This window comes from Lissotriton helveticus, chromosome 3_1, assembly GCF_964261635.1.
Source record: "Lissotriton helveticus chromosome 3_1, aLisHel1.1, whole genome shotgun sequence".
NCBI classification, from domain to species: Eukaryota; Metazoa; Chordata; class Amphibia; order Caudata; family Salamandridae; genus Lissotriton; species Lissotriton helveticus.
In genome coordinates, this window is record NC_136061.1 from 429,815,264 (window position 1) to 429,837,982 (window position 22,719).

Below are 22,719 nucleotides of genomic sequence, written 5' to 3' on the forward strand. Positions count from 1 at the left end.
CTCCCTCTACGTTAACATCTCGTTTGAGGGAGGCGGGGATTGCAGGGCTGGCATTGAGCCTTCTGCACTCTTTTTTACATCTGAGAGAGCAGAGAGTCATGCTTGGAGAGTTCCTCTCCCCTGCTAAATCCCTGCAATATGGGGTGCCACAAGGGTCGGCATTGAGTCCGACCCTATTCAACATCTACGTGGCTCTCCTAGCTAGGCTAGTAAAATCGCAGGGGATGGAGGTTGTTTCATACGCCGATGACACGCAAATTATGGTGTCTCTGGCCCACTCTGCTGCCACTTCCGCCGCCAACTTTAGGTCCTGTATGCAGACAGTCTCGGAGTGGATGATTCAAAACTCCCTAAGGTTGAACGGCGACAAAACCGAGATCCTGGTCTTTGGCAAGGACCAGGATATCTGGTCGAGTGAGTGGTAGCCTCCATCTTTGGAAACGTGTCCATCTCCCTCCCAATCGGCCAGAAACCTCGGCGTTATGTTTGACACATCCTTGTCCATGACTCTACAGGTCAATCGAACAGTGGCCACCTGCTGGGGAGTCATTAAGATTCTGAAAAAAATCTTGCACTATCTTTCTCCTCAAGCACGTAACCAGATAGTGGTCGCGTTAGTGGGTTCCAGGTTGGAATACTGCAACGCTCTGTATGCAGATATCAACAAGGGACTCACGCAGCGCCTTCAGGTTGTTCAGAACGCTGCCGCGCGCTTTGTTTTAGCCCTACCCAATGCATCCTCTGCCACGATGGCCAGAAAAAGCCTCCATTGGCTTCCGATACAACAAAGGATCTCTTTTAAGATCTTTTGCTTGGCTTTTAGAGCTCTTTCGGATGATTCTTCAAGTCCGCTGGGCTCCCTGTTAACTCGTCATAAACCCTGTAGAACCCTTAGATCATCGGAACTTGATTTGTTGGTGGTTCCTAGAATTAGGAAGGTCCGCTGGGGCAGTAGAGCATTCTCTAGTGTGGCCCCAAGACTGTGGAATTCCCTCCCACTGATGATTAAAACCCAACCATCCCTGTTGCTTTTTAAAAAAGCGCTCAAGACTTGGCTGTTCATCAAGGCCTACTTGTAATAACGCATTTTTGCCCTCGCTAGATTTCTGATCAGGCGCCTTGATGCCCCTGCGGCTTAGTAGCGCGATACAAATTTATATAATAATAAGGCACTTTAAAAGCTGCTCTGAATGGAAAAAATGCTGTTTAAATAGTGAATTTTACCCAATTTCGACATTGATATTTGAGGCACTTAAAAATGAATATCCTATAATATTTTTGCATAACAGTCATCCTCAAAATGTTCTCTAGATAGCCCAGGAGTGAGAAATCAGAAATAATCATATATACCATTGTAAAAATGAGTTTTTTACGCCTGCGCAGAGTGAAATTCCAAATGCAAATATCCTCATTATGCGGTACAACACAACTTAAATTTAATTTTAATGCTTGGAGGTCACAGTATGAGTATTAAGCTTTATAAATATTGGGGGAAAAAATTAAAAGCACTTATTTTTTTAATAATTTTTTCATAATTAATAAAAAAAATATTAAACGAATAATTTTTGATAATTCCACATGAAAAGCAAGCTGCATCCCTTGCCTATCATATTTAGGCGCATTCATTCACAAGCCTAAGCACAGAAGCCTAACTTGAAACATGACAAATTTTTCCGCCACTTTTTAAAAGGACAATTATTTAACATCAGACCACGAATATGCTTATAAAAAAAGGCTTTAAGAAAGGAAATCCTTACGTTAAATGTTTTCCTGTTATCCAAAATAATGAACCTGATTTTTGTAACTTTTTAAAACTGCAGTCTGAAATGCAGGATTTTACCCCGTGTTTAACTGACAAAATCCTGTCTGAGTCAACATTCCTGTCTCTCCGTGGCCTACAATCAATCAAAACAACAGTTGCTGCTGAGTGGCAGTTAAAACACAGCTGTTGTAAAGCTTTTTTTAGTGTTGAAATGGAAGCACGGTGACTGTCTATTTAAAACTGAGGCATTTCAATGCATGTTCTATAATATGTGTTTTAGTTCAACAACATCCAATTTACTCAGATGATGTGTTTGCCTGTTAATATCTAATACAATGTATCTAAGGAAAATGTTTTATAATTGTTTATTTACTACAAAAATACACAATTTCGTTTGTGAGGCCTATTTTATTCCTATTCAATGTGAATTCTAATTTTATCTTTTAAGCATTAGCACTTTGTACATGTGCATAGTTGCTTACTCTATAAATTAAATAGTAACATATAATTATTTAGCATATCATATGGTTCATTTCTGGATTTTTATTTAATTTTTATTTAATATTAATTAAATGACATTTTGCATAACAAACTGATGACATCAAGAAAACACAAACACACACATTGAGCTCATTCCAGACATATAAAGAAGAGGTCATACACTCAGAATCACATAATACAGCGCGCTTAAGAGCCATTATTTCACAAATAGCACAATCGCTATTTACTTACAGAAGTATCACTAATGTGAAAACCACAACCACAGACATTTGAACACATATTTAAGCCACAGATCAAAACTTAGGACAGAAACAAAGGACAGCCCACAGACTGTTCTTAAACCAAACCATTTGTAAATACTAGTTGTAAGTCATATTTACAAGAAGCGCTTCTCAATAGTATCCAAAAGACTGCAAAAAAAACAGCCCAACAAACTGTTTTATTTCCAAGAAGCCAAAATACACTCAATTCACTAGCTTTGTCTGGCAGAACACTAAAAAATCGCTCTGCATATCTCCATTTATAAACGTGCGTAGAAAAGGATCCTTGTTTGTATTATGTCCATATTTGAATTCCATAGGGATACAGAATCACCAAGGAAGAAATATGTTTTTATACCTAAACCTATCTAGCTATTCCCTCAAGGGAGCCGGCTAATTTAATTCACATCTCTCTATGGTACCTCCAAAAAGCAACACATTCTTTGATGTGTGTTTGAAACAGGCATGCCAAAAATATTGCAGAATATGCAAATATTATAACCAAAGTAGCGCTTAAGGTACTCTTCGTACGTTGCGCCGTTCAAACAAATTTAAACAGAGAAAAATCTCCTCATTATCTGCCTACATAAATTCCAATTTACATATTACATACATACTAATCAAAAGTTAGCCAACGCAAATCTAAGCCACAATAAGTGTTACTAAACTACCTTACCAATCCAAGGCATCAAAACCAACAGCAAGTGCAGCAGAATGACTCTTACCAAACAAATGGTTCTCCAAATTCTAACTGCCAAGTTCTGAATGACCTAACGGTCTTTTTTAGAATACTCACGCCAAAAAGGATCTCAGTCAGGAGTGACATCATGTGGAGGATCAAAATCAGGAAGATCAGAAATATGCTGTCCTGTCCTCCACAGTAGATTTCTGTCTCCTGACAAGATCACTCCTTAGATAGCCACTTCTGTGATGAGCTCCACGTGGGGTGCCATTTGTAGAAAATAGAAATCTTCTCAGGGGTCCCACTGATACTTGGTCCTTTTAAACCAACAAAGAAGAAATTGGCACAGAAGCTGAAATATAAAAAGAACATCTTTATTAACCTCAAATGAGGGAGACTACGTCACACAGAAGTCTTAGCAACTTAATGAGGCAGTCTGAGGAGTACAGAAAACAGAGGCCTTATATATGCTTAGGGTTACATAGTTAGCATACGACCAAGGGGCAGTCCTGGCTCATGCAAGCATGCAAAATGACTAATATGGACATGCAAGATCTGCTTGCTCAACAAAGTGGGAGGAGAGTTACTTCTCCATACAACAGCAAAAATAGCCTGACAGTTCTACAAGAAGAGCAGGTGCATTCTACTAGCTAGGCTCTTCTGAGCATGTGCTAATGTGGAAGATGCTCAACATAGTTCGTTTCTAGGCAGATTACAAGAGCAGTCAACACTGAGGGAGGACAGAAGGCAGCACATGGCAAACAAAATGGCTGCCAGAAATACAAAATGGCTTTCAGCTCATGCTAACAAATCCGTTCAATCTTTAACAAGGGATCCACAAAAATTATCTTGTCACCTTGTTCTCTCACTTTCAAGTGTGCCCCAAGTATTACATGTGGCTCAACAGACGTGCCAACCATGATTTGACAGTGTGGTGTCAAGGGTGCCCACAGCCCCTACTCTAAATATTTTGAGGAGTTCTGTTGGGTTCAGACAAGTCATCTCTTTTCATTTAGGTCAGCCTATTGTTTGTTCCTGGAAGGCATTTCGCAACTATTCGTGGCTGAGCACAGGCTGAGAGCTGGAACAGGCTTTTCTAATTAGCCTTCTGACAGTTCAGGCAGGTAATGGGTATTTTTTTTTTAAGTTTATTTTCCTTAATATTTATTAAAAATACATTTTCACATCTGAATGGAATTTGTTAATAACTATTAAATTGTTGTTCTGTTATTTACTAGCTGGTCCCTTTTCGAGATACAATATTAGTTTTTTAATCTGAATTCTACTTTTCTACCTAGGACAGCTAGTCCTGCCACAGTGAACATAGATTGTAGGGCCTTGTCATTGTAGAGTCATGATAATATTAATTTTCTACATGTCTCGCTTTTAAACACCATACCTTGCGGGATGCAAGGCCTGCATCGGGGTAATTAATACTTACAAGTAAGGTTTGTACCTGTCAAAGAGGTCACACTACAGACTTACATTGTTACAGTAAGGCTACACAGGGTAGGCGTGAAGCCTTATTTGCAATGGCACATTAGGTACTACAGTAGTTGAGTGGCATTTGACTTAACAGGCTTATGATACACTGTTTACACTGTATACTAAGGACTTATGGCCATGTTAAATGTGCCACTTAGGAATAAGGTAATTTAACCATGGTTAAAGAGGAGCACAGTAACTTTACTATTGGTTATCAGGGGTAAAGTGTACAGAGTTCTAAAGACAGTAAAAATATAGAGTCCAGCAAAAGGCAAAACGTCTGACCACACAGAAAAGGCAGTTTTCCAGCACCTAGCTTATTTATTGTGAACAGAATTTGTTAAAGCCAGTAGCCCATTAACAGTGGATTGTTCTCACATTGTCCTATAAGCTATGGACAGGTATTTTGTCACATGCAATCTCACAAATTACTGGAGTAGGCAGTTGTTGTCCATCCACTCTGCCAAGGCCTTGAATTATGAGATGAACACTGTAACGATTCTTATTAGGCCCTATTGTGAAAATTTGAATATTGTTATACTAACTGTAACTTGTACATATTTGTAATTTTGTATCTGTATACATGATGATCGCCAGATTATGGGCCGTTCAGTAGGCCTATGTTGGCTAATATGTAAAGCCAATGATAAACGCTATAAGTGCTTTCAGATTCCTCAGGTGTCACCTGTTTATAATGAAACGTTATGGCAAGGCGAGTAGGCATGACTAACATATCGAGAAAAGCATTCGTTCAAGGCAATAGTTTTTTAACGATGTATTGTTATTAGAGTTTGCTAAAGGCTGTATGCTGATGCTTTATTACATTGAATTATGCAGATTACCGTAGTAGCAAGGGTTTTGGTGTTAATGACCTCCTTGAACAAACCATGGATACAGAAGATTTGCAATGTAGTAATTGTTAATAGGCCTCACTAGGAGGGAATGTATAATATTTTAACTTTAATTTTGTACATTTCTGTAATTTATCATGGTGTTTTTAGTGGTTGTCCTGTGGGAAAGGTTATGGCCAAATCAATAGGTCTCTTTTGATTATAGTGACAAGTCCTTGAGAAATGTTATAGGTCTGATTGTTCATTATGAAAAGTTATAATAAAGGCAGTAGGCCTTACATATTGATTGCAAAAAGCATATGCTAAAGTCAGGAGGTATTTAAGAGCGGAATATTATTACTCTGCATTAAATTCTATATGTTACATGGAATCACACTGATTAACGTAGTTGGCAAGGGTTTTGGTGTTGGTTCAAACAGTGGGTATAGATGATTTGCACTGTGAGAATCCCTGGTATACCCTCTTAGAAGGGATATCATTTTGCTTTGCCGACTGTAATTTTGTATGCTTTTGTAATTTTATGTGTTTTACCCATTGGGTGCCTTGTGGGAAAGCTTAAGCTCAATACAGTAGGCCTGAGTTGGTTATAGTGACAAGCCAATGACCACAGCTACATGCCTAATTAATTAATAATAGGAAAATGTATTTCAGATGCCAAGGGTCTGAACTGTTTACTATGAAACGTTATGCCAAAAGCAACAGGCCTAGTTTGTTTACTTTTTAACAGATATGTTAAAGTCAGTAGTTGTATTATTAAGGGTGAATAATTTCTGCATGGCGTTAAAGCCTGCAGTTTAGTATTTTGTTACATGAAACCTCACAGATTACATTTGTAGGGAAGAATTCTGATGTTGGTTACCCCCTTTGACAATCTCAAGGGGTAGAAGATTTGAACGTTCTTGTTAGAATCTCTTCGGAAGGCCTGACATGATTAACTGTCTGCCAGGATTTTGTCATAAAGAAAATCATTTAAATATATAGCCCATCCATTATATAAATATGTATCCCTAAAGGTACATAGAGGACCATTGGTCTGTCTGAATGTCATTTATACTCCGCTCCCATCAATAACCGCTCACTGCATGTGCTAATGGTTCAGTCCTCATAAACCATTAGCTCTCTTGTCCTGTAACTGAGGGCATTTTAAGATCATGTGTATGTCCACCTTAAAATTAGTATGCTTCAGTATCAGCACCGGTTGACTAGTCCTTCAGTTTTGTATTTTTCTCTTTTTATAGTTCCCCTTTCATTTCTTTGCTTCTCTTCTTTTTATTTAAATTTCTTTTCTGAAGAGTCTTCAACAGCTCCACTAACAGTGCTATTGGGCTGATTGCTTGCCGCTCATTTCATTTGCAGCATGCAGGATCCCACGTGGCTACTTTCTCTAAACCAGGTGACCATTATTGAATGCTGTTGTCTAAGTGTATCACTGTTTTACCATTCGAAGATGGCCAACATGTTGGATCTAAACATGGCTGCCATGCTGGAACATTAAAACAATGATATAATATGTACAATACTACTGCAAGAAGGACATCTGCTACTATGTTTACTGTTGTTAATGTAACCATGCCATGTTTAACTACGTCTATGCTATTCATTAATCTGGCATCTGTTTTTGAGTTTGTGTGTGTTAATGGTTGTATCAGAGTTGCATACAAGAATGAGGAGTAAATGGATGCATGACTGCTAAGATGAGTGATGGAGTGCATGCATGATGAACTATTGAGAGCCTAAACCCAGCAATACACAAAAGACACTTTCATTCATGAACCAGACCTACTGGCATGGCCAGTGATTGTTCATTCATTACAAAAAAAGCCCCGCTATAGGTCTGTGGTATCTATCAGTCACCCACCTTCTATGAATAGCATTTCGCAGAAAAGACACCGATAGGGAGAATCACTAGACACTTACTACATATGTTTTTCCTGTCACCAAAGTTGATAGTCACCCAATTCATCCCCACAATGGCCATATTAAGTTCTACTACGGGGCATGTAATGTTCAACTATCCAACACTGAGGATGCCAAGGCACAAATGTTAACTATCTGCCAAAAATATACTTAAACGTTAAAGAAATGGCATTTCTATTCTGTAGCAAGGTACACAAGACCTTTATTGTGGATGTTAAGTTTTCAGACCATGTAAGTACTCAGTTTGATGGGATTCCTTCCTAATTTATTCTCAACGTGTTTTTAATGCCTTTCACTAATATCAGCTGGGGTTTAAAACAACAATGTGATGGACTTATGTTTTATATTTTTTTTAAGTTTTTAAATGTTTGTTGTGCAGCCTTTATTTTAAAAGCTTCATGATCTGGACTTGAATTAACTTGGTCTTCCAAATTGGCAGATGTCTCTCCTTGTCTAGTGCTATCATCCTACTTCATGAGTCACACATACATCAAGAGTAGATTAATTTGTTTAGGGAGCTTAACCCTCTGTGCACAGGGCTTCTAGCCTGGCTGAAGAGAGCAAAAAACTCAATTATCCCGATATTATATGCCTTTGATAACACCTTCTGGGAAAGGATGGAATAAATAGACATAGAAGGAAATGTCATGTTTAAGAAAGGGGTGGAGTATAGCATTGTATTGTAACATTAATATAGCGCCTACTATCCTTATGTAGGGTGCTGGAGCACTTCCCAAATGGTGAGCTTCACATATGCTCATCAGCCCTACAAAGCTACCACTCAAAAATACTCTCCATACAACTGTGTATAGCTATTTTCACCAGGATGTGTTGTCACTGGCAAAACCAGATCATGGCTCCCTACCAACTCCACTTGCTTACTGTTAAAATAAACTCAATGAGGCAGTAGAATGAAGGAAGAAGGGAGTTTATTTCAGGAGAAGGTTCCTCAGATTGCCTAGCCTAACGCTCCTCGGGTAAGAATGCCAACATTCTATGCTGCACTCCTGCTAACATTCCAGGGAGGAACCATAACTTGGGGAGGGAATGGAGCGTACCAAAGCGGAAAAACAACAAGGGAGTACATATACTGTATATATATAAATCCAAATTAGGAGGAAGATGATAATACTTACCCTATAGCCTTTCATATTTTTATTGGTTCTAGGCAATTTAGGGCCCCTTTTTGGCCCTGTTGGGTTATAGGTAAGTTCATTAAATCGTCAGCAGCCGGAAAGCAAGTAGAATTCATTATCAGTCCAGGAATATTGGAGGGATTATTCTTGTGCTCGAGACATCCTCCTACCCCAAAGATTACTGCATTTGGCAGACACTCTGAATCTTTGATGCTGGGGGCGTGTGAAGAATGAATTCAGAGGTGACGTAGCACAGCTCTCATCCTTAATAAGTGAACCATGGTAGGGTTTAGGGTGTCCAAGGGCAGTTGCCTAGGGCCTTAAAGCCTTTTTATCTCCAATTAATAACAGATGGTGATGGGTCCTTCTTCGTTTCATCTTTGTCATCACTTGTCTACTTATTTGATGTGGTTGCCCCATGGGTATCTCTTGGGGATTTTGCCTCTTGTTGCACAGCAGGCTCCAGGACATGAGGCCCCTCTGCAGCACTCCAGCAGCACCTACCTCGCTCGGTTTATCTGTTTATTGGAAACTGGTATGATTTTGGTAAGAAAAAATAAATAACAAAGGAGGCAACAAGATGGTGAGAACCTAAATGTCATGCCTGATGATGGCCCAATAGAAGCACACCGTGACTGCATGCTCTACCACACACTGAACAGCCTGCCCCCTCCAAGAGCTTCTCTGCTAGTAGCTGGGCTGCCCATGTACATGGGAGGTCAGAGGGTTATAACTTATATTCAGGGGAGTAGCTTCCATTGGGGCAGCAGGTGCAGTATAATCCTGATTATTGCTGTGTTTTATAAAACCAAACAGCAGCCAAGTGACCTATTTCCTTCCCAGCACTAGACCCATGCCACACTGGCTACTCTACTAGTTACAATTCCCTACCTCGTATTTCGTTCCTTGACCACTTTTCCTACCTACTTTCCTGGTAAGGGCCACTAAGCTACCTGATTTGCTTGTCGATACCCCTATGCTTAATTTGAGCCGATGGTTTTAGGTGCTCAGCACCCGCACTTCATTTTCAAAACCTGCACTTGTGGCAGTCTGCCATAAGGTGGCACTTTTTGTGTAATTTAAAGATGAGCACAACAACAGATATGTATCAAATTAATATACATTAAAATGACTAATACCTACCGTCCAAGTACTTCTTTTATTTTTGGAGGCCTGGAATAGTGTGGATTCCCACACTTGTAGAGGGTATGACAGTAGTTGTGGTGGTACTGTCAATGGCAGCGCTGGCGGGGAAAATGGTTGGTGCAAGCTGCAATGGCCTCTTGTCAAGGGCCCTGGCACTGATTGAATCGGACTGTAGGCTGACCTGCGCAAAGTGCCTTCACATGCCAACACGCTGTTCATCCTGAAATGCTCCCAAGCCTGCTGCACACGTATGAACACAGGATTACCAAATAATTAAAGATTTAAAAAGTTGCACTCTCACAGCAGAAATTGCAAAAGATGCCTGATTATGCCTGCATGCAGAATTGTTTTGAGCGCGGTTAAGACATCTTTGTTTGTCAAGGAGTATTTTTCTAATTCAAAACTGGCAGTTTGTCACTATGGAGAACCCATGCCTGGCTGAGCAGATTCTGACAAGGTAAAGATTACACCACTGTGTTAAGAGCACTAACTGTCAGGACCGTTTTGTGTCTACTGGTGTTTTTCATGCAGACAACATAGGAGAAAGTCCCTTGGGGGTTGAAATACATTGCCATCCTTTCACAGTCCCCTCTAATAGAACAAATCTGCTCTCTCCTCTCCTCTGGCTGATGTTTCCAGAGCTGCAGGGCACAGCGCCTTTAAATGGGTTTCAGCGTGTCATCTGCTCTAAATCTACCCTCCTTATGTACAGAGCATTAGACTCCTTTCCTAGTGTCATGCAACATTAAAATGGGAATGCAAACACGTCAATGACATGTATTTGACAAAAAATAATGATTTGAACATCACTTTAATGCCTCAGAATCTGCAATTCATGTATGCTAATGAGAGCGTAATGGGAAGGTTTGAGAACCGAGCTGTCATCGCACTGCCAAGCGGGTTGCAGAATGTGAAAAGATACTGCGCGCAGCCGTCGCCCCGAGCGGGGCCTGCGTTCTGTGCAGTAATTTGGGCTGAACACTGGCATTATTTCCTACTGCGGGGGGGTGGCTGGGAGGGGCCGGGCTGGGATGGGAGAAATGAGATGCGCCGAAGAGCTCGGACGCCGAGCTGTACTGCATGGCCGCAGGTTCGAGTAGCGCATGGTCAGGTGCGCGGGCCACTGATGAGTGTTGGAATGTGTACGCGTGCATCTATATATGCAAATTCACAAGCGCGCGCTTTTGTAGATTTATGTAAAATGGCGCGGCTTGTCCATGCACTCCTTGGATACTGAGACATAACAATCCCAGTAAAAATATGTACTCCACAAACAGGGACTACTCTCAGTGACGTACGTACGCTGCTCTCTCCTCTGTAAAGCTGGGTTTAGCTTGAATATGTAGATATCTTTACTGAACTTACATTGTTATCATCAAACTGCATCACTGTATATATGTTTCTTTTATAAGGCGCACGGTCAGACCCTGCGGTCCATTCTATAATATCTGGACCGGAGGGAAGGAGTGACGACGGACTGTAGTACGGGCTGGTGGATTAATGGACTAATGCGCCCTCTGTGGGGGGCCTGTGTTCGAACTCATTGTCACAGGTTCAAATCCCGGTGGGCCCGCTCCGCTTTTCATCCTTTTGAGGTAAATAAAATGAGTACCATTCAGATGGGTAACAATAAACATCTGGAATTCAGTACCAAGATACCTTTAGGTAAACATGTGCTTACAAATTTATGCCCCCTTTTTCAGCAACCAATGAATGCTAAGACCCCGATGAGCTGCTGGCCCCTGCAAAATGATTAAAGGGATGGCTTAGGGCTTGTGTGAATCGCTGCCGGTCAAACAACAGTGTGGAGGTGTCCTTTGAGAATGAAATGTGCAGGGATGAGCAAGAGGCACATGTTATTCTAGTAGTAGAGAACATCAATTGAAAGATCTTCAAAACCAGCCCGCCCATCTTCTTCCGCTCCTAGTCCTCCTCTCTCGTCTATGTGCTCAAGCCAACCCATGAGGAAAAATATCTATAAAGCTCTTTGCTGTCTTCTGTCATCTCCTTTTCACTTTGACTTTGGCTAACCCATTGAAATTTTCAGGCTGCGTCAATCAGGCATTTCTAGGCCTAAGCTATCTGACTGGCTGCCTTCAGTGGCTGGTGTTCAGTGATGTTAGCAACCTGTAAAGCAAAACCAAAGGGGATGATGGACGGAGTGTTGAACATTGCAAGCACTCACCCCCAGTCAACTGATCTGGGTTTAATCCATCATCATTCTTTAGCTCACTCCGCCACTCCAGTTCCGACATGGCCAAATGCAAATCAGTCTGACCCTGTGCCTCATGGGAACAGTCCAGCCCAAACTGCCAAGCCATGTCTTTCCTTTAACGGAAACAAGCATTCTGGGACCGGTTTCTGGCTAATCAGCCGTCATTAGCCAGGCTAGCTTGAATCCAGTGGCAAAGTGAGCAAGGGACCCACTTCTGGGCATACCCTGTCAACTTAGGGCGAACAAAGCAAAACCGAAGGGGATGTTGGATGGAGTTTTGAACATTGCAAGCACTCACCCCCAGTCAACTGATCTGGGTTTAATCCATCATCATTCTTTAGCTCACTCCGCCACCCCAGTTCAGACATGGCCATATGCAAATCAGTCTGACCCTGTGCCTCATGGGAACAGTCCAGCCCGAACTGTCAAGCCATGTCTTTCCTGGAACGTAAACAAGCATTATGGGACCAGTTTCTGGCTAATCAGCTGTCATTAGCCAGGCTAGCTTGAATCCGGTGGCAAAGTGAGCAAGGGACCCACGTCTGGGCATACCCTGCCAACTTAGGGCGAACAAAGCAAAACCGAAGGGGATGTTGGATGGAGTTTTGAACATTTAAATTAACAATTAAATGACCTCCTTTAAAACATGTAATGATTCACTGTTATTTTTTTAATAGTAAGCATTGCATTTCGATGGCTTTCAGTAATACACATAATGATTCACTGTTAACATTGTCATTGTCTACAAAGTATTTCAATAAAGTATGTGCAAGCGTTTTCTTCTATTTTCATAGATGCTACTACTCAGCCTTATGACTCACCAGCAGGAGTCGACTATATAGCCTTTTGTACAAATTCCCAATCTCTAGAAGTGCTTGCAAGTAGAGCAAACTTTCTCTTGAAGACATCAATATAAACCCATGGGAGACTTAATGCAACAGTTGGAGAAACATAATGAGGGTACCTTTGAAGATTGCTGTGCTTCCGGCAGCCCCCAGAACCCTTAAGTATATGTTGGTGGTGACCCAGCCATCCCTGAGGCACCACATAAAGCTTATATGTAAATATAACGCCCCACTCAGGGGGTTATGAGGTGCCCCTCAGTCCTGAGGCATGTATATTTTATGAGTACCCTCATGTCGCAACAACATTATTTCCCCCCTTTTTAATTCTTAATTTCTAGGGCTCCTGGCCCAGTCAGGTACCAGAATCCTGCATAACTGTGGGCTACATTGTGGGGCACAAAGCCCCGTTGGCACCTACTGGCTCCTTCGCACCCAACTCCACTGGTCCCGTGTGGGAGCCAGAAGATCTTCTCTTTCCCATGTGAAGGATGCACGAGGTGAAACAGCAGAATGAGTGCACCCATTGCCCCAGACTTGGACATGGGGAAACACCCATTGGTGCTCCTGGGGCACATGTGCCTTATGAGCCTTGAGGCATTCTTCTTCAGTACCCGGTGAGATGGGGGATGCTAGGCGCAATCCATAAAAATAGTGTGAGAGTGTTAATTTTTTTGTTTGCTAGCTCCAGTCTCTGAGAACATTGGGACCCTAGTGACAAAAGCCTCACTGAGGAGCCTCTTGCACTTCCCTCTCATATCACATTTTGTTGTGCCCTCCAACTTGGCTGTGCCTGAGAGTATATTGAGAACAAGGAGGCGGGGGGCACCCTTGCTCTCTCAACTCCCCAGAGCCCATTAAACTGATTTTGTTGGGGAGTGTCATTTTTCTCAGGCTTCCTGCCCCCCAAAAACTGGTAAATTTGGAGGACCCCTAGGGAGCGTGTCCTGACCACCAAGATGGCAGCCATAACCTAAAATAGCTCCATTCCAACCCTGGGCCCTTAATCGAAACCCAATCAACCTAGAGTTTGTGACCTGTGCCCCACGGTGAGCAGTTCAGAGGCTCAAGATTGCCTTAGAGGGCAGACAGGGTTGACCGGCAAACGGTTGCAGATTAAAGTGTGGCAGGCCCAGCTAAATCATGCGGCAATATAGGGCTGCATAGTGAATGGAGTGAGGGGCAAGAGCTAGAGGACGGTGATAGAGCAACAGAGTGGAGCAACAATGTCCTGGCTGTTGGGCCATGATCGTGTCCTGCACCACATGGCTAGCTGGAACATATGCCCAGAAGAACGAGAGAGGAGTAGGTGGAGAACTCTGACTGGCTAGAGACAGCAGGTGGTTTAATATGTACAATGGTTCTGTCGGGTATCTAGACTGATCGCTTCAAAATGCATATACATCTTTCTAAGATTATTTCTACATTGATCATCAATTACTTTAGTCAATCATCAAGTGAAAGCATGGTCAAACAGCAAATCCCAAACAGAAAGGAACAGGGTAACAATATATTTTTAATCAATGAATTATTTTCATTCATGAATACCCTGTTTGTAATACATGTAAATTAATAATTGAATCAAAAATTACTCAGTAACAAACGGCACATATAAATACAGTGCGTGCATTGTGACATATAGTGCACTCATGAGGAAGTGAATTATATACAAGTGAGTGATGGAAAGGTTTTTTTTTGTGAAAACTTTGGGGGCCAGATTCCGTATTTTAATTGTAATTCATTCAGTATGCCACTTTACTTGGCCTTAATAACTGAATATTCTGTACTGGTCCGATGGTTGTAATATCGTCGATTTGCCCAGATGATGGGGAACCAAAAGCTGCTGTCAATGATAACTGAGGGCAACACTTCATCCATGGAGGCATCCCTCATTGCACCCGAAAAGATCTTTTAGGCAATATGTAGCAATCGCACTACCTTGGAGGATAGGTTTGATGGTGTGGATATAATTCCTCCTAATCCAAGATTTGAAGAAGGTGTCTGAGTGCTTAACAGAAGCAGAACAACGAATCCTCAACTGCAGAGGATACGCTCCATATGTTAAAACTTGAAGTGTCCAAGCAGTCGTGGAAAGTTATTGCAGCTGTAGAAAAGAGCAGAGGATGTGAAGGGTAGATTGAGACAGAACAACCTCCAGCTGGTAGGGATGTAGAAGGACCAGGAGGGAACTCAGCTGGAGGGATTCCTGACATGCTCGCTCACTTCTTGGATCTCCTGGGCACCCTCTTGTCTTGCTTCAAGAGTCTACTGCCCCTTGACATCTCAGCCCTCTGCTATTGTACCTCCTTGTGCTATAACTGCTCACATTCTTAATTTCTATGAGTGGGATGCAGTGTTCCATGCTGTCAGGAACAGATACAACCTCAATGTCAGGACGATATGTGTGAGAAGGAAGCAGGGGATGACCAACCTGAACTCTGCTGCTGGTCCACTTCCAGCATCATACAGACATAAAACAAAGCATTTTCGTTTTACAGGAAACTAATCCACAGGAAGTAAACACAAAAGAAGGACAAGGACAGGCACAGGAATAGAACATGAAAGAAAGCAAGGGTAGACTCAAAGTTATCAACAGGAAGGAGGAGGAGACGTCACTTGGCGTGAATCACAGAGGCTCATCAGAGAACGCTGAGGGAGAAACGGCACACCAAGCAGGGCCCGCTACGAAACGAGAAACTGGTGAGAGCCCACTGCGAGACCCTGGCTGCAGGACAGAAAGGAGGAGCCTGCAACTAATTCCATGGACCGAGAAAGCCACTGGCAAAACGCCTTGCCCTGCCACACTCATGGAGGAGCCTGGCTGACTCAGGTGCATTATCAGATTCAATTCTGGCAGGGGAGGCGGGAGAGAATAATGGGTGGACTCAGCTGGGGCCAAGTTTAGCAAAGTGTTTATGGTGTTTTATGTGCATTAGGAGCAGACTGTAAGAACCACTACATATTTGCTGGAGGAGGATCTTATTGTTTATTTATGAGTTCAGCCTTAAAAAGGGTACTTCTTCACTTTTCACTTCAATGCATGACTACCTTGTTAGTGGGGAAAACAGGAAGAAACTCCACGAAGGGGGGGGAGAACACTAATGCACACAAAGTCAAGATAGAGGACAGGAACAAAAGGTAAATATAGCTCTACAGGCAATAGACAGGACAGAGAGCCATACTAAGGTCATGGGACTTACTCAAGGGTGCTTGGTGCAGAGCTCAGGTCCAACTTGGGAGAAGAGAAGAAGAAAGACCTAATTATAACAATCAAGTCGCAGAATTGAACTCATGTTGAGAACCCTTCAAACCTAAGTACCGAAATAAAAATACAAAGCTGCTATCAACCAACCTCAAAAGTGTGAAGTGTTTTACATGCCAAGCAACACTCAAAATCAACTCTTTGAAACTCATGGTTTTCCTTGACAGCACAACATTAGTATAGTAGCAAATGAAGTCATTTGGAGCTATCATACATGCTCCTCTTCCCGGCAAATCCAAAAGTCTTGCACCAAAGTCACTCCTTTTTCTTTAAGACTCCCCATGATGACTAGGACTGGGTGGAGGAAAGGATCATCCTGGGCCAAAAGAATGTGAGAGTATCAGCAGCTCCCCTTTCAACTCCTGAGCCGATGGGGACCTTGTCTTCCTGGACACAGGGAGATCCAACAAAGGGAGGCCAGACAGATTAAGGTATGGCTCTGAAATGCTCCCCATGTGAGAGTGTTTCACCCCCTCACTCACCAACACTATGAAGGAAATGAATGAGTGCCTCTCGCATCACTGCCACATGATGAGACAGCAATGGAGGCCTGAGCCACAAGATTGTGTGAGTTGGCGAACCTGGTAGTGTAGTTGCCTTGTGACAGCCAGAAAACTAGGTCCCTTTTCTTTGACACTACATGAACTCAAATGCTAGCCTGCTATACTTTAACCCCCAATAGCATGGGCCCAGGAAAGCTGTGTAGGGTCAATCAATACCTGTTTGTGTTAGTTATACAGTACCATTCGGGTGACAAATACTTCTGTTCCATATGAGCTCCCAAGTGCAGACTCCTGGCTGCATATACCTTGTACATACATTGCTAAGAAGTGCGCACCTGGGAGGTATTTGGCACTATCCACAGACACTAAGCAGCAGGTCAGTGAATTCAGAACAATGAAATATTGATGTCCTAGGCTAACAGCACTGTCTGTGCTTCAACACACGTGACCCTAACAAAAAACGTAAGTTATGGATTGCCTGGAACTGCATTTACAATGACGCACCGGGGATGACTAGGACAGACCTGTTACTAGTGTGTGACTCCACCCCTTAACAGTGTATATACTATCTCCTACCCATCGGGGGAGCTGGTTATCGATTTACGGAGATAGGATTCTGCAAGTGGAAGCTGTTTGGCATTCATCCACAAACCCTAAGCAGAAGGTCATGTTACTCCCAAAAGGCTCTTTGTCCTTTAGAAGAGGTCAGAAGAATGAAACACTGGTGTCAAGTGCTAACAGCACTGACTGTGCTTCAACACTCACGTGACCACAACAAAAATTGGAAGTTATGGGCAATCTTGAACTGCATTCATCACGATGCACTGGGGAGGTCTAGGAAAAACCTGTGACCAGTATGCAACTCCACCACTTAGCAATGCATATACAAGCTCCTGCCCCTTGGGGCAGCTAGTGGTCAGTTTCTGTAGACAAGGGTCTGCACATGGAAGCAATTTTGTCCTCATCCACAGACATTAAGCAGCATGTCATGTTACCCCAAAGAGTTCAGAAGAATGAAATACCGCTGTGAGGCGCTAACAGCACTGGCTATGCTTTATCACTCAAGTGACCAAAAGATAAATTGTAAGTTATGTACTGTCTTGCACTGCATTTACCATGATGCAGTGGAGAGGGCTGGGACAGACCGGTCACCAGTGTGTGACTATAACCCTTAGCAATGCATCTACAAGCTCTTGCCCCTTGGGGGAGCTAGTGATCAGTTTTAAGAACTAGGGGCCAGATGTAGGTAACTTCTATTTACCGACTCATAATTACCGAATTTTACCGATTCGGTATTTATGAATCGGTAAATATGAAGGGGTGAGATGTAGGTAATTTTCAAAATGGAATTACCGAATCGGTAACAATCGGTATTTACCAATTCGGTAAATACCGAATCGGTAATGCCCATTGATTCCTATGGGCATTGAAGCCCATAGGACTCAATGGGCATTACCGATTCGGTATTTACCAAATCGGTAAATACCGATTCCAGCAAGGGTGCAGGGGGTGTCACTTTGACACCCTCTAGCACCCCAAATGCAGGCATGTGTGCCATGTGGCACACAGATGTGTCACATGGCACAGGTGTGCATGCACACATGTGCATGCACACCTGGATTCGGTATTTTACCACCCAATTGGATTGGGTGGCAAAATACCGAATCTTAAGGGCCTGTGACACTCTGTGAAGAGCCACCTACATTTGGATTTACCGAATCGGTAAAAATACCGATTCTGTATTTTACAGAATCAGTAAATTTACCGAATCGGTAAATTTACCGATTCTGTAAAATTATGGCCCCTACATGCCGAATCATAAATACCGGTCGGTGACCGGTATTTTGGCTCCTACATCTGGTCCTAGGAGTCTACATTTGGGAGCTGTTTGACAGAAATCCACAGACACTGAGCTTCCGGTTATGTTCCTTCCAAAGGACAATTTGCCATCTGAGGAGTTTAGAGGCACAGCACACTGTTATCTAGGGCTAACATATTGGCTGCTATTCAACCCTAAAGCAATGACAAGGAAAATTGTAAGTTATGGATAGAATTGAACTGCATTTACCATGATGCACTGGGGAGGACTTGGACAGACCTCTTACCAGTGTGTGACTCCACCCCTTAGCAACTCAGAAGCCTTACCTTTACTGTAGCTGAGAAGCTAACACTTCAAATTTGTTGGTTTGATATAAGCCATAATGAAGAATGCAACTATCTTCTCCAACAATACAGAGGGTTAGATCTGGAGGCTGCATGGATTTCCACAAAACAGTGCTTATTGGCAGCGTATTATTCCATAAATACCTTCTATGTTTTAGTAAGGCCATGTTGTGGCTTTTTCATAGTGTGTGGGGTCTGTTATGGTTCTCACAATACTAATAACCCCTGCCGGAGAGCATGTGGCGGCCAGACAATTCATTCCTTAACGTGGTTCTTTAAAAAGCCTTAATTATTGCAGGTATTTTAATCAGAAATCATTTTTCACACAAAGGGTGTTTTCACCGAATCTTGTTTTGATAAGGCAGTCTCTTCAGAGGCTTAAAAAGCATAGTGATAAGCCCTCAGTATTCCAAAACCAATCACCCAAGCTTTGCAGAGCATCCACCTGGCAAAAGTTAAGAAGAAAGATATATCTCTTAAGTTTTGTACATTTGAGGTTCCGTGATTTTCGACTTTGCTTCATAGTCAGCCGCCATTTTGTGTCAGCCGCCATTTTGTGTTGCCCTCACCCAGGCGACACGTCGAACATAGTGTTTTTGCCTTTTGAGCTGATTGCCTCTCCTGTTAAAAAACAACCTTCTTGTCCTTGTCTGAGAAACCGATGTCAGGGTCTGGCCGAGTTAGTTAAATCCACGTCTAGACTGATTAATCCTTGTCTAACTCCACTGTTTGGGTCCCACCATTCTTTTCGACTTCATTCTATTTGAATGACCTTCACTATTCTCTTCGTGTATTCTCTTGTTACATAAACTATCCTTTGAAGCATTCAAACATGTTCTACCACCTGCAAATCAGATTACGGGCACTAGTGTTGATTAACTTGAGGGGAGGAGAGCACACGGGGTCTGAAAGGAGGGCGTGTTTTGTCACTCGATAACTTGTTTTCAAACTATTCCTATTCGTCAATGTTGTATGTCTTGGGAGTGGGCATTGTAAACATGTATACTATAATAGATTGTGAGCCACGGAGTTAAGTGGCAGTCTCCTAAGAATATACTTCTGTACTTCTTGGATAACTGTGCTTAGCTGCAGCTAATAAACCTGATTTTTCTACGCCGAACAGAATGTCTCGTGTCTCTGTCTGATAAGGCAGGTGAACCCGGAGATCTCAGCCGTGCCCTGCGCCGCTAGGCCCATAAGGCCCAGTTCTGCAATTGGCGTCCCAAACGTGGGGCGACTTCAGTGGTAGCGGTTCAGCCCGAAGATCGTGAGGAGCTTCGCAAGAAAATTCTGGAGGATTCGCGAACCACGAGAGCCACCCATGTATGTCAAAGTGGACCGAAGGTCTTTTCCAGCGTGGCTAATCCTTTTCGACGGCTGCTGACGACTGCTGCCCTGACTGTCGCCCTGCCTTGGCCCTTGGTGATGATTGGTATCGCGAGACGTTAGATGAACACCTGTCGCGTGAGAAAATACTTAGTTAAGTATACGTGGGTAGCGCCCACTCCTTGTTTTTTTTTATTTATATAGTTTTAGTTATTCGATTAGTGCACTTATCAAAGCCGAGGGGTAAGTACGTTTATGCTGTAATAGTTGTCTTAAACCCCTTGAAGTCTGGGAATAATCCAGTTCATTACGAAATGCCTGGACTTAGTAAATTTAGGAAATGTTGTTGTTTTGGTTGTACTAGGGATTCCCAGCTCGAGGACTCTTGTCCAATTCCTCCGGTTGGAACTCCCACTTATGAGCTCTACTCCAAACATGGTCTTGGTCCCATTGTTTTTAATGATACAGGGATTCGGTATCCAAAGAACCCTGGTGTTCTGCAGTGGCCACAAAATGGTAGCTTTGAACCTGATATATTAGACAATTTAGAATCGAATTTGTTTAAAAGAAAAGCCCGGCCGGCAATGTTTGACTCTTTCCGCCTCTGGCGTAAGGAAGCCAAACAGAAAGAAATTAAACAAGCAAAAAAGGATAAGAAAGCACAGGATATGACGATCTTACAGGCTGCGCAACAGTTCAAAAATGATGAAATCGATCAAATGATCGATGTATCGGAGCGGCAGCATCGTATGGCGATAGATAGATGTTATCCACAAAGAATAAAGATCTTGATGAAGATCTTTTCATGTCTCAGCTGTTGCGATCACCCCCACCTTATGTACCAGGTGCTAATGCACCTCCATTACAACCTATCGTCCAACAACCTATTGTTCAACCAGTTAATCCAGTTCTTCCGCAATTGCCTCTTCCAGTAATTCAGCCCCCACCTCCTTTGCCACCGACTTCTGTACCTTCGTCTCCTTCACCGCCAGTTTCTTTTACTGTCGACAGTTCTTCTCCTGTTTTGCTTAATACGATGTCTCCAGTTCTATTGTCGGATTCTCCTACAGCTCGTCGACGATTAGTTGAGACCGTATCTGGTCTTTTGTCACCTTTCTTCGGTGCTCTTAATTTGACTCCTGTTTCGTCCAGAAGACAATCTCGTAGTCAAATTCCGGATACTGATGAACGAACTAGGTTAGATCTTCTTGCTTGTAATTGGATCATGAGTGGTCCACTGTATAATGTACACGATATCTTGGATACTTTCCTTCAGTGGAATGCGCCCACGCAGAGATACGTTTTTAATGTAATGTGTAATACCCTGATTAAAGGATGGGGTGACATGGATTTGGATTCACCTCCTCAGGGTTTATCTGCCATACAAGCTACCTTCGATAAAGGTCTCATTGTGGGTCCCGATGTCGAGGATGCTGTTCGGACACTTATTACTTTTAGATCTTCCTTTTTCTCTCAGGCTTCTCTTGAACCGGATCCTTTGGTAAGGCGTAAAGTAAAACATTATCCTATGCGAGAAGTACCCCAATATGGAGGGAAGGGGATCAGAATGATAATCCACCTGTCCCTGCTCATTTCCAGCGTATATGGGTACATGACCCATGGAAAAGTTCTGAAGTTCTAGCGCTCAAACAGTCTTTACCGGACCCTCGCAAGAATCCTGCTGGGTATTATAAAGAGTTGTCCGAGACTGTTAATGCGTGCATTATGAATTTGGTGGACATTGATTTACTGATGGGTAATGTAGTTCCCCCAGCAATATGGGCTCGAATTCGTAAGGAAGATCATGCTCAAGCTTTGGGTGGTGATTGGGCTGCTTTAACTGCTGCAGATGCACTGCAAATGGGTGGTGCTAAGCCCGATGCTTTGATCACTGAATTGCCTGGTAGAATAATCACATTAATGAAGACGATGATGCCTGCCCTCCGAGTTAATTGGGATAAGTTAGCTGCGTGTAGAGTGTCTCTGATTTCTTTACCCATTTTTAAGAGACATTCATCGACCATAGTGGTCAGGATTTGAGTACGGAGGGTGGACAGCGATTATTTGTGGATACATTTGTATTTAATTTACTTCCTGAATTATCACATACATTGAAAGATTCTGAGAGTTCGTGGGCCGTTTCTTCATCTGCTCAGATATTAGCCACTGCTCAATATTATGAGAATATGGATAAGGAAGAAAAAGAAAAAGCAGAGAAAAAGACTAAAGAATTGAAAACGAAGGTTCTTTTGCAGCAGGCTTATCCCCCTCGTTCTGCTCAGAATCAATTACAACAGCCTCCACAGTTTCAGAAATTGTTACAGAAACCTACATCATTTGTTCCACGAGCTTTGTTGGGTCCTAATCAGTGTGCCTATTGTAAAGAGGAAGGTCATTTTAAGAACAGTTGTCCGGTTTTATTACAACGTAATGGTGGATTAACAGTGCAACGAGGTCGTGGTGGTTTTCAGTCAGCACCCAGGGGTAGAGGTCGAGGTGTGCCGTCTCAAGGACAGCCTTCCTTACCCCCACAGAATACTATGAATTATTTTGATCAGCAGAATTCACAGTCCGCACAGTATTATAATGACGATTATTGTATTGAAACAGACAATTCTGACTTTTCCACTAGCTAGGACAGCCATAGACAAAGCAAGGGAGCGGTATC